This window comes from Suricata suricatta, chromosome 8, assembly GCF_006229205.1.
Source record: "Suricata suricatta isolate VVHF042 chromosome 8, meerkat_22Aug2017_6uvM2_HiC, whole genome shotgun sequence".
Taxonomy (NCBI): Eukaryota; Metazoa; Chordata; class Mammalia; order Carnivora; family Herpestidae; genus Suricata; species Suricata suricatta.
The window spans coordinates 96,402,210-96,415,878 of NC_043707.1; the positions used below are offsets into that span (position 1 = coordinate 96,402,210).

The 13,669-nt window shown below is 38.6% G+C and overlaps 1 pseudogene; it reads left to right on the forward strand.

The window, feature by feature from the left end:
- Positions 1-11,221: 11,221 nt before the first annotated feature.
- Positions 11,222-12,356, forward strand: LOC115299709 (annotated as a pseudogene).
- The last annotated feature ends 1,313 nt before the right edge of the window (positions 12,357-13,669 follow it).

Consider the following 13,669-nt stretch of genomic DNA (forward strand, 5'->3'; position numbering starts at 1 on the left):
TGGTTTCAGGGTTGTGAGTGTGAGCCCCGTATTTGGTGAAGAGTATTTAAAAATAAAATCTAAAAATAGAAGAAATGAACCCCAACATGAGTTATACATATCCCCTACGCTGTGTATCTCCACGCCTTCTCAATTTTATGACTAGAAGTTTGAACCTTTTCATCTCCTTTACCTATTTCACTTGCCCCACCTTCCTCCCTCTCCCCTTCTGGTCATCACCAGTTTGTTTCCTTTATTTGAGTCTGTTGCTGTTTTGTTTTGTTTCGTTAAAATTCCACATGTATATGAAATCTCATGGTATTTATCTTTCTGTGACATTTCACTTAGCATAGTACCCTCTTGGTCCACTCATGCTGTTGCAAATGGCCAGATATTATTCTTTCTATGGATGAGTAATATTCTCTTGTGTATGTATCACTTCTAGACTGTGTGGTATTTCTATTTTACATATTTTTAAGATCGCGTATACTGTTTTCCACAGTGGCTTGTACCAGTTTGCATTCCTGCAACAATATATGAGAGTTTCTTTTTTTCTATGTCCTTACCAGCACTTATTATTTCTTGTCTTTTTGATACCAGCCATTCTAACTATTGTTAGGTGATATCTCATTGTGGTATTGATTTGCAGTCTCTTGATGATACGTGATGCTAAGCATCTTTTTATATGCATATTGGCCATGTGTACATCATCTTCAGAAAAAATGTGCATTCACGTCCCCTGCCCATTTTTAAATCAAGTTGGTTTTTTTATATTTATTTGTTATGTTCTTACATATGTTTTGGATATTAATCCCTTATTGGGTGTATGATTTGCAAAAATCTCTCATTCAGTCGCTTGCCTTTTTGTTGTGTTGATAGTTTCCTTTTCTGTGAAAAAGTTTTTTAATTTGATGCAATTCTATTTGTTTATCTTTGTTTTTGTTGCCTTTGCCTTAGGACAGTGGTCCAAAAACTTATTGCTAAAACTGATGTCAAGAACTTACTGCTTATGTTTCTTCTAAGAGTATTATGGTTTTGGATCTTATGCTGAAGTTTTTAATCCACTTTGAATTTGTTCGTATAAATAGTATAAGATCATGGTCCAGTTTCATTCTTTTTCATGTTTCCAGCACTATTTAATGAAGAGACTATCTTTCCCCCGCTTTTATATACTTGCCTACTTTGTCATAGATTGATTTACCATACATATGTGGGTATATTTCTGGAATCTATTTCATTGACCTGTGTCTCTGTTTTTGTGCCTGTACCATACTGATTTGATTACGATAGCTTTAGAGTATAGTTTGAAATCAAGAAGCATAATACCTCTTTCTCAAGACTGCTTTGGTTACTTGATATCTTTTGTGGTTTTATCCAAATTTCAGTTATTTTCTAGCTCTGTGAAAAATGCCATTGGTATTTTGATGGGGATTTCAATGAATCTGTAGATTGCCTTGAGTGGTATAGACATCTTAACAATATTAATTCTCCCAATCCATAAGCACAGAATATTTATCCATTTATTTGTGTTGTCTTCATTATTGTCTTTCAGTTAACAGAGTATAGGTGTTTTATCTCCTTGGTTAAATTTGTTCCTAAGTTAAATTTTATTCTTTTTGATGCAATTATAAATAAAATTATTTTCTTAATATCTTTTATCTGATAGCTCATTATTAGAGTATAAAGATCCAACCAACTTCTGTATACTAATTTGTATCCTGTGACTTAACTGAATTCATTTATTAGTTCTAATAGTGTTTTGGTGGAGAGTTTCAGGTTTTCTATATATAGTATCATGTCATCTGCATATAGTGACAGTTTTACTTCTTTCATTCCAATTTGGATGCCTGCCATTTATTGTTCATTCTAATTTCTGTGGCTGAAATCTCAATATTTTAATGTGTCCATTCTCCCCAAATGACCCACTTATTCAGTGCAATTCCAATCAAAATTATAATAGGCTCTTTTTACCATTAAAATTAACAAGCATATTCTAAAATTTGTTTAAAAATTTAAAAAACCCACTAGAATAGCCAATGCAGCATTGAAAAAGACAAAGTTAGAGGGCTCATAATACTATATTTCAGAACATTGTAAAACTACAGTATCAACACAGAATAGAATTGATGCAAGCATATTATTCAGTAGAAGAGAACAGAAATTTCAGAAATAGACCCGCACATATATATTAGAGCCTCCTATCCATAATTTCACTTTTCACTGTTGAGTTATTGACAATAAACTACTACATGAAAGTAGGTGATACTCCTCCTGACATATTGGTAGAAGACCAATAGTAGCCAAATGTTATATCGCAGTGTCTGCATCATTTACCTCATTTTATCTCACCACATAGGCATTTTATTATCTTACATCATCACCGGAAGAAGGCAGGTGATTATAGTAAAATATAATATTTTGAGAGGACAATCACATTCCCATAACTTTTATTACAATATGTTGTTATAATTGTTCTTTTTATTGTTAGTTATTGTGAATCTTTTACTGTGTCTAAACTCTATGTTTATGTATGCACAGGGAAAGCCTAGCACATATAGGGCTCAGTACTTCTGTGGTTTCAGGCATCCACTAGGGGTCCTGGAACATACCCGCCATAGATAAGGGGGAACGACTGGATGTTTAATCAAGTATCATCAAAGTTGCTAAAACAACTCCATGGAGAAAAAGACTTCTTTTAACCATATAGTGACAGAATAACCAAATATTCATATGACAAGAAAAGCACTTGATCCTTGTCTTACATCATAGACCAAAGTGACTTGAAATGGATAATAGACCTACACATAAGGGCTGGAACTATGAACCTTCTAACAGAAGACATAAAAGCAAATATTTAGGTAGATAGTGGTTTTTAGGATGCAAAGCATGAGACATAAGGAGAAATAGATAAATTTTATTTCCCCAAAATTATAAATTTTTACTATTGAAAGACACTGTTTAGAAAATGAAAACCCACAGAAAATGAAAATATAAAGTAAATGTCAGATAAATGACTTGTATCTATAGTATGTGTATGTATATGTATATATATATATAACTTAATAACAATTTAAATGGGCCTAATATTTGAACATTTGCTTGACAAAGAAGATATTTTGGCCAAGTGACACATGGGAAGATGAGGTATCAGGTTCCTAGGGCACTTCAAAGTACTGTGAACTGGGTGAGTGAATAGAACAGAAATTGATTCTCTCATAGGTCTGCACACTAGAAGTCTAAAATCAAGGTGTCCGTAGGGCTGTGCTCCTTCTGAAGGCTCTAGGGAAGTATTCGTTCCATCTATCTCTTTTAGCTTCGAGTGTTTGTTGCACTCTTTGGCATTCCTAGGCTTGTAGATACATCACTCCATTCTCAGCCTCCATCTTCACATGTGTCCCATGTATATCTACATGACCTTTTTCTATGGACAAGCCATTGGATTTACAGCCTACTAAAATTCAGTTTGAATTTATCTTGACTTGATTACATCTACAAAGACCCCAGTACCAAATAAGATCACATTCACAAATACTGAGGGTTAGGTTAGGTCTTTAATGTATATTTTTTGGGGAACAATTCCAAACTACAACAGATTCCCACCATTATCAGGGAATTATAAATTAAAACCATGGTGACAATGCCCACTAGAATGGCTCATATTTGTTTGAGAATACTAAGTGTTGACAGCGTTGTAGAGCAAATAGAATTCTCATGCTTTGCTAGTGAGTGGTAAAGTAGTGCAGCCATTTTGGAAAATAGCCAATTACTTATAAAGTTAAACATGTTATCACCAGAGGCCCAGAAATTCCACTCCTAGATATTTACTTCAAAGAAATGGAAACATACTTCCACACACAGACCTGCACATGAATATTCATAGCAGCTTTATGTACAGTAAGCAAACCTAGAAACAATTCAACTGTTCATTAACAAGTGAATGGATGAACAAATTGTTGTAGATCTATACAAGGAAACAACAGCAATAAAAGGATATAAGTTTGGGTATATGTAAAGTCTTGGGTGTACCTCAAAATCAGTATGGTAAGTACAAGAAGTCAGAGACCAAACAGTACATACAGTATGGCTCAATTGATATGAATTTATAGAATAAAGTAATCTGTAATGACAAAAATCAGATGATAGTTTCCTTGAGTGGGGAGTGAAGAGGAGAAATTTACTGAAAAACATCAACTTTTGGGAGTTGATGGAAATGTTCTATATCTTGATTCTGGTGGTGGCTACATAAGTGTATACATTTGCTAAAACATAATGAGTATACTTAAAATAGGTTCATTTTATTTCATGTAAATTATGCGTCAATAAAGTGATTTTTTAAATATAGCCATCTGTTACTGGAATGGAGCTCCTCAGGGATAACTGCTTTTCTCTAACTCCCATTTAAGCCAGGCACTTATGAGAACTAAATAGAATAACACCCACTAACATCCTGTACCCGCCCGATCATCAATAGTCAATCAGAGCACTTTCCTGTTAGGAAATTTTAGGACCTATGACATAGTGTTAATGTTTATATTTATATTGATTCAATGGTTGCTAGTTATTCTATTTCACAGATGTGGACAATTATACCATTTTCTGAATTTTGCTGGTCTTGTAGCTTTTATAAATTACAAACTCTTAATATAAACTTGATTGTAGTACAGTCAAAAGAGCTGGTAGGCTTTAGTGCTCATCACTTTGTGGTTTAAATTCTGGCCCTGCCCTTTGCCAGCTGGCCAGCATCCATTCCTTCATTTAAAAATATGTATTAAGCATTTGTGACGTACCAGGTCCTAAGGCATAGGGGATGAGCATCCTAGCCTCATGGAGCTTACAGTCCAATCCTTCAAATTCCTTTCCTTCTCCAGGATTCTGCGTTTTGCCATCTGTAAACTGGGTTGTACTGCCATCCTGATAGGGCGGTCGTGAGGATTGTGTGAGATGAGCAGATAAACTACTCGGTATGCATTACACAATTAGAGTTTCTCTTGCCCTGCCTGTGTGTCTTTCCAAATTCTTATTGTGCTCTCTTTCTCTCCTATCTGTCCTATCATGTCCTATCCTCTCCCACCATGATTTTTTTTTTAGTATTGGAGTATAATTGACATACAATGTTATATTCATTTTACATGTATAATATATTGATTCAGCAATTCTGTACATTACTCAGTGCTCACCACGATAAGTGTAGTCACCATCTGTCACCATACACATTATTACAATATGATTGACTATATTCCCTATGCTGTGCTTTTCATCTCTGTGACTTATTTATTTATTTTATAGCTTGAAGTTTGTACCTCTTAATCATCTTCCCCTATTTCACCCCCCATCCACTGCCCCTCTAGCAACCAACAGTTTGCTCTCTGTATTTAAGAATCTATTTGTTTTTGTGTTTTGTTCTTTTGTTTTTTTAGGTTCCACATATAAATGACATCATATGGTTGTCTGTCTCTTTTTGACTGATTTTGCTTAGTGTAGTACCCTCTAGGTCCATTCTTGTCACAAATGGTACAAATCTCAGTCAGATTGGCTAATATCAAAAAGATAAGAAATAACAAGTGTCAAGGAAGATTTGGAGAAAGGATTAGGCAAAGATTTGGAAAAACAGTGCTCATGCGCTGTTAGGGAGAATGCAAATTGATGTAATCATTGCGAAAAGCAATATGACGATTCCCCCCAAAATTAAAAATAGAAATGCTATACAATCCATTCATTCCATCATGAATCTTATTCATGTCTCCTTCCATACTATATAACACATCACTAATTCCAATGCTTGTTTTTTTAAAAGAAATTATTTATTTATTTATTTATTTATTATTTATTTAAGAGAGTATGTGAGTGTGGGAGAGAGGCAGAGGGAGAAAGGGAGGGAGAGGGGGAGAAAGAGAGAGAGAGAGAGAGAGAGAGAGAGAGGGAGGGAGAATTTTAAGCAGGCTCCACACTGAGCATTGAGCCCAAAGTGAGGCTCTATCCCAGGACCCTGGGATCATGACCTGAGCTGAAATCAAGAGTCAGACATTCAACCAACCGAGCTACCCAAGCACCCCCAGTACTGGTTTCTATTCTCAGCGAAAATTATTTACATTTCTGAATGAATTCATTTAGCTGTTTTCCTATTTAAACTATTTTATTATTAAACTTATATTGGATGATACTAAAAAAAATGATCCTGGAATGATTTTTGGGTTATCCAAAGTTAAGTGGAGTATTAGATTCCTTAACAACAACTCTTTATATTTGCATGGCATTTTACCTTTACAAAACTTTATTTCATTTAATAATCTCAATAATCCTATGAGGTCAGTGAAGGGATTGTCATGTCTCCTGTCTAGATTAGTGTGCCAATGCATATCTTTGTTCATAGTGTATTTAGAGTGGAGATGTCATTTGAACCTGCTTATGCTTTTTATTTGTGTATGTATTTAACCACATTTATTGGCTACTAATTGTATCCTTGCTATAATGTGATGCTGCCCTTAAGAAGGTCAGTCTCTGTGAGGGCACACAGCCTGCAAATGGAGAGCAGTGACAGGGTATGGATGCATGTGCCCCATGAAGGTTGTCCATAAGGAGCAAAGGATCAGCCTTGTAGGGACATGTGGAAAGGGGATTACGATGTGCCACTTAAGCCCTGTATTGAGACCCATCATGATTCCCCATGTAAATGAAGAAGCAAAAGGCCTTCCTAAAATACCCCCAAACAAGAACCCTTAGGAGTCAATATTTCCTCTCAGATTCTCATTCATGCAAAACAATTCTTCATTATGACCACAAAGAAAGAAAGGAAGGAAAAGAATCACAAAGAAGAGTCACAATCTGGGCCCTCACTAGTTGGGCCCCCTTTTCTAGATAAAAGGAGGAAACAAAGACTGGTTTTCTGCAGCCATTTCTTGGCCACTTTCCCTCAGACTCTGACCCTGCTCAGGCTGGACAAAGCCTGTACAGGGAGGTAGGGAGAATGGTGTTTGTGTTCATCAGTATGCATTTCTTGAAACTGGCCACCAGTGAACAATCAAATCACCTAGGAATATTCTTAAGCTTCCTACATGTTTGATTAGTTTTTCCCAGTAGGAAATGAAACAAAAGAAGCAGCTATTAAGAAAGCTTGCTCTCTGCATGACCTAAAACTGGCTCCTGGTGTAACAGGGATCTTCAGAGCAGACAGGAAAGTCAGAGTCACTCCAGGTGTTTAATGGAAAGGCTGGAACTGGATGTGCATGGTCTTCATAGTGGACGGGAGCAGAGGAGAGCAGGAGAATCTGAGGTCTCTTTTTGGCTGATCCACAGACTGTTTTAATACTCTTGCCTCAGTCTTCCTCTCTATCAAAGAAGATTACCCATATATAATATTCTTCCATGTATTCATTCTCTTAGCCCACAGTGCATGGCCTGCTGCTAGGTGTGCAGCATGTAAGAGTAAGAAATAAGTTAAGATACAGCTCCCCAAAAGGGCTCATACTGAAAGTGGGGTAAGCAGACATAAAGGCTGAAGGTAGGTGAAGGTCAGTGTGGGCCCAGATGATGAGGCCAAGGCATCCTCGAAGAGACAGGGAACTGGGTGGGGATGCGAAAAGGAGAAGCCTGGTTGATGGTGTGGCCAAAGAGCACTTCTGGTGGAGAAGAGAAATAGCTAAGGAAGATCTTTTATGTCTTGGTATGATATGTGATACAAGCCCTTTCTTCCAAGACCCATATAAAATATTAAGTAAAATTTATACTGCTCATTAATATGTGGTGAAATGAATCATCTTTGGGAAGAAAGAAAAGAAGTACTGAGATCTGCTTCATGGGTTTTTTTTAATGTTTTTAATTTATTTTTGAGAGACAGAGAGAGACATTGTGAGCAGGGGAGGGTCAGAGAGAGAAGAAGATACAGAATCCGAAGCAGGCTCCAGGCTCTGAGCTAGCTGTCAGCACAGAGCCCAACACGGGGCTCGAACCCATGAACCATGAAATCATGGCCTGAGCTGAAGCTGGATGATTAACCGACTGAGCCACCCAGGCGCCCCTGGATAACATGTTCCTAATGAATGAACATGAGCTAACACTTAAGTACTTACTGTATGTCAGGTCCTTTTCTAGTACCTTAACTGTAATATGTCTTCTTTGATCCTCATGATAACTTCATCAGGCAGGTACTACCATTATCATCCTTGTGTGGAGGAAGGAGGAATCTGAGAAACAGAGAAGTCCAGCTGTTCCCCCAAGGGTATGTAGCAAGTAAGAAATAAAGCTGGGCTTTGGATCCAGGCAGCCTAGATCTAAGGCCTCAACTCAACTTCTCTGCCCTTAAATTACACAAGAGGTGGTTCACTTTTAATAGTTTTTGTAAAGAATTGAATCCTTTAGGGAGCCTTGAGTACTGATGGTAGAATCAAGGCAGCTTTGATTCTCAGGTAGTCAAGGGTAGGGAGCAAAACTTCCTCTCTTTGTGGTAGCTTTAAGTACATTGCTCTGTGAATTCGATTGTAGACAGGAATTGCTAATTTGTTTTTTTTTCATTCAGTAACTATTTACTGAGTAGCCACTATATGCCAGAAACCCTTTGATGTTGTAGAAAAAGAATAGTAAACAAATAATAATAATAACCAAACCCCCAGTTGTTATGGAGTCTACATAAGGACAGCAGAGGAGCACTTTGATGGTTTGTAGAATCATGATAACTGTTGTAGAGACCAGGGGTACATGAGAGTACAGAGGAGGGAGGGAGTTGCTATAAAATATAGGTTGTCTGCAGAAGCCTTGTTGATAAGGTAACTTTTGAACAGATACCTGAAGGAAATGAAGGAGCGAGCCTGCAGTATCTGGGAGAATACTGCAGGCAGAGGAAATCACAGGTGGAAAAAGCCTTGAGGTTCAGTTGAACTTAACACGTGTGAGGAGGAGGTGGAAACCAGTATGTCCATAGTAGGCTGAGCTAGAATCAGAGTGGTAAAATTGCAGGTGAGAAGTTGAACGGTGACTTTGGTTTTTCACTCTGGAATAAGTAACCACAGGAAGGCAGAGGCATGAAAACCATGGATTTTGTTTTTGGGTTTTTTTGTTTTGTTTTGGTTTGGTTTTTTTGGTTTTCTGCCTTATCTCTAAAAAAGATGATGATTAAGGGGTAAGAGTGGACACAAATCATTGTTGCAAAAATTCACACAAGAAAGCATGGGAGTAGCATTGGAGGTGGTCACAAGTGGATGGGCTATAGTTTGAAGGTAGAGTTAATCACATTTGGAAGTTTTGACCCTATAGACGATATGTATAGATGATAAAACTGGCTGAGATCACTTCCAGAAGAAGTCTTGATAGAGGAGGAAAAGTATTTATGGATGGAAGCCTGGGCAGCTCTGATCTTGAAGGTTCGGAAGACAGGAGGGATCATCAAATGAGAACAAGGAGTAGCCAGGGAGGGAAAGAATACTAAGGGAAAGGAGCATCTTGGAAATCAGGTAAAGAATGTGCTTCATGGAGAAGGGTGACCCACTGTGCTGCATGATGCTAACAGTTAAGACTGAGGACACAGTAGTGGATGAGCAAAATGGACGTCACTGGTGACCTTGATGAAAGCTTCTCCTGACTAGAGTAGGTTTAAGAGAAAATTGAGTAACCCCTGGATATGCTTTCACACGAGACTTTCATCTGAGTGAAAACAGAATCTGCTTTCACACTCCTCAGAGGCCTGAGTTTTGTCCTGACAAAATCAAGTCTCTAAGGCCCAGGGCATTAGAAACGGCAAACAAGAAAGTGAAACCTTTGAACTTGGAAATAGTATTAAAGTTGTCATCTAGGGCTTGAAATGTTGGAGTCACAGATCTTGCTCCAGGAAATAAAATGGACAAGTTGTTGGATTTACTCTGGTCCTCTGCCTAAAACTACAGCTAAAGAATCTTGTTTATATGTTTACCCAGTGACTTTGTCCCCACGTCCTCTGGAGTCTGGATTCGGGGGGGGGGGGGGGGGGGGGGGGATGATTGTGTGTGCCCTTTTCTCTCCATCTCTCTCTCTCTTTCTGATGAAAATTTCTTCTTCATATTTGATACTTGGTGTAGCATCCTCTAAATGCCTGGTGTGGGTGGTATATATTGAGCCTGAACATGGGGAAGTGGATGCCATACCCTCTCACTGGTTTGTTGTGCAGTAATAAATATACCATTACATCCTGATGTGCCTCAGCATCTCCATTTAGTTGGACAGGATAACTTCCAAATTCCCTTAAGTCATACATTGTCTGATTCATTCTAAAATTCATTTATGTTTTCCGAGTTTCTAATTTATCTCAGCCTTTCCTTCTTTATATTAATCACACTTCCCCTTTGCAAGAGGAATAGAGACATTTTCCAACTACTCTTGTTTATGAAACTTCTATTCGTTTGGATACCTATAAATTATCGAGAATAGCTTTCAATCTTTATGTCTCAAAAACTCAAGACTTGGCAACAAAATGGCACCTGAGCCATGGGGTCCTGGCCTATCTGGTTCTTTGCTTAAACTCCTAGTGCTAGTGTCAGTGAATTCATAGTCACCATTGGCTGGCTGTGGGTACTTGTTCAAGGTAATTAACCTCTCTGTGCTTCAATTTTTTGACTGAGAAATGAATATCACTATCACCTGTGTTGAGAAGACATCTGTGATAGTCCTTGGGACTTACCTGAGAGTAGCAACCATTAGTTACCTATCTACTTTCATGATAGATTACTGCCAATAGTAGCAATCTGGCAATATCTACTCAAGTCAGAGTTTGTTTTGCAAAAATATCAATAGAGGCTCTCTCAACTCAGGATTTGATGAAAACAACAAAGAGATTAAATGAAAATCAGGCAATCAAGAATGAAAGTCCTCCTCCAGAAGATGTAGTTTATATATCCATGGCAATGACAAAGAATGAAATCTGGCCATTCATAGCAACATGGATGGAACTCGAGGGTATCATGCTAAGTGAACTAAGTCAGGCAGAGAAAGACAGACACCATATGTTTTCACTCATAAATTTAACAGGAGAAACTTAGCAAAGGACTATGGGGGAGGGGAAGGAGGGAAAATAGTTTGGGAGAGGTATGGAGGAAAACCATTAGAGACTCTTGAATACTAAGAACAAACTGAGGGCTGATGGGGGAGGGGGACAAGGGAAGGAGGGTGATGGGCATGTAGGAGGGCACTTGTTGGGATAAACATTGGGTGTTACATGGAAACCAACTTGACAATAAACTGTATTAAAAAAAAGAAGGAAATTCCTCCTTAAACACAATTCATGCATATCTTTGGAAATAAACCACTATACCCAGTTGTCTGTGATAGCAATGGTGCCATCATTTTAAGGACTCCTATCATCAATGAAAATCACTCCAAATTAACAGTAAATATTAGAAATGTATTCCTTGAATGCACAGGAACTGAGTTTACTAAGGTAAAAACATTTCTTGATGTCAATGTCACCATGCTTGGCAAATATTATGAGAATCAATTTACAGTTGAATCAGTGGAAGTGGTTTTTCCTAATGGAAAATCATATACCTTTCTAGAACTGTCTTCCCAAAAGGAGGTGGTGATAGCTGATCTAATTAACAAATCAGTTGGAATCAGAGCAACTTTAGAAAATCTTGCCAAGCTTCTCACTGGGATGGATTTAAAGTCAGAAGTCATAGGTCATGGGATTTGGATTGAGATTGAAATCTCTCCAACCAGAGCTGACATTATCCGTGCATATGGTATTATAAAAGATGCAGCAATTGCTTGTGGATATAACAACATTCAGGTGGCCCTCCCATAAACACACACTGTAACTAATCAGTTTCCTCTGAACAAGCTCAGAGGACTTCTGAGATGTGACAGGGTAGCTGCTGGATTTACTGAAGCACTCAGCTTTCCTCTGTGCCCCCAAGGAGGTATTGCTGATAAACTCCGTTTGGACATCTCTGCAACAATGGCAGTTCATATAAGTGATTTTAAAGCCATTTAATTTCAGATGGTACACTTTACCCTTCTTCCCAGCCTCCTAAAGACTGTAGCCATAAATTATAAGATGCCCCTTCCTCTAAAACAAATCTCTGACACTGTAGTAAAAAATTCAGCAGAGACGTAGATCAAAGAAACTACAGACATCTCTGTGCTATTTACTACAATAAGAATCCTTGGTTTGAGATAATCTGTGGGCTTCTGAACAGAATTATACAGCTGCTTAATGTGCCTCCTGGTGAAAAGAAGGGGGTGTATATAATCACAGCATCATAAGGCCCTTCCTTCTTCTGGGTCATGCGTCGAGATGCTTGCCAGGGGTCAAAGCCTCAGGAAGCTTAGAGTCAGTCCTTCATCCTGAAGTCATCCCCAAATTTGAGCTAACCTTGTCCTGCTCCTCCCTGGAAATCAATGTTGGGCCCTTTTTGTGAAGAAGGGTCTCTGCTATGTGATTCTCTCCATGAAGGTCCCCTTCTCCTCCCTTGACGTCCTTTACTTGTCCCAACAGGGAACATCCATTTGTGCTTTCATGTTTAAGTAGAAAGCAGTGGGGGGGAAAAAAAAAAAAGAATGAGTGGAAGCCCTGAAAACCCTCCTAAGATTGTCTACAAGTCTGCATACTGTACAGTGGATTTTGAAGTCAGCTGCCAGTTTGCCCTCACTTTGGCCCTATGACCAGGAAAACCATCCCTGTTCTGGCGGGTTCTACGTCTCTCCTCCACATTTTGCTGGCTGCCTTCCCCTTTGCCCCACACTGTTTCCTTCCAGTGTGTGCTCTGACACTGGCTGCTTCCTTTGGGCTCTTAGGGCAAGGGTCAGTGAGGCCCCTTTGCAGAAGCAAGCAATTAAAGCCTCCTTTTTCTTTAATTGTATTTTTAATTTTATAAAATGTTTATTTATTTTTGAGAGAGAGACAGAACAGAAGCAGGGCAGGGCCAGAGAGAGAGGGAGACAGAGACTCTGAAGCAGGCTCCAAGTGCCCAGCTGTCAGCACAGAGCCCTATGCTGGGCTCAAACCCACCAACCATGAGATCATGACCTGAGCTGAAATTGGATGCTCAACCAATTGAGCCCCCCAAAAAGCTCCTTGAAGGACTGAGATTACCATTGCATGACTAAAGAAGCTTGACTTCCTACAGCAAGATGTCTGCAAACTTCCTGGCTGCATTCAAAGTGCTTCTTTTGACACGTTCCATTCTCTAGCCTCTCCCACACATTTCTCAAGGGAAGAGGCATTTAAAACTCCTTTGAGGAGGGATGCCTGGGTGGCTCAGTCATTTAAGCGTCCAACTTTGGCTCAGGTCATGATCTCACAGTTCATGGGTTCAAGCCCCACATCAAGTTCTGTGCTGACAGCTCAGAGACTGGAGCCTGTTTCAGATTCTGTGTGTCTCTCTCTGCCCCTCCCTCACTCATGCTCTGTCTCACTCTGTCTCAAAAATAAATAAACTATAAAAAATTTAAAGATAAATTAAAAATAAAACATTTTTGAGAAGAATTCAATCATTCAGTTCTATTTGGATGTTAGTTCTATTATTTCCCACATTGAATCCAAATATGGATTACATGGCTTATGTGACACAACCTGGATAACATCATTCATTGTTTCCTTTGCTCCTTTGACAACCAGTGGGTGAGAGTAGTGGAGTGGGTGATGCTATCCACTTACACCCTTTCTATCGTCTCCTCTATAGTGTGAGCCCTTGAAGGAAGGGATTGTGCCTTGCACTTCTGCATGCCTGAT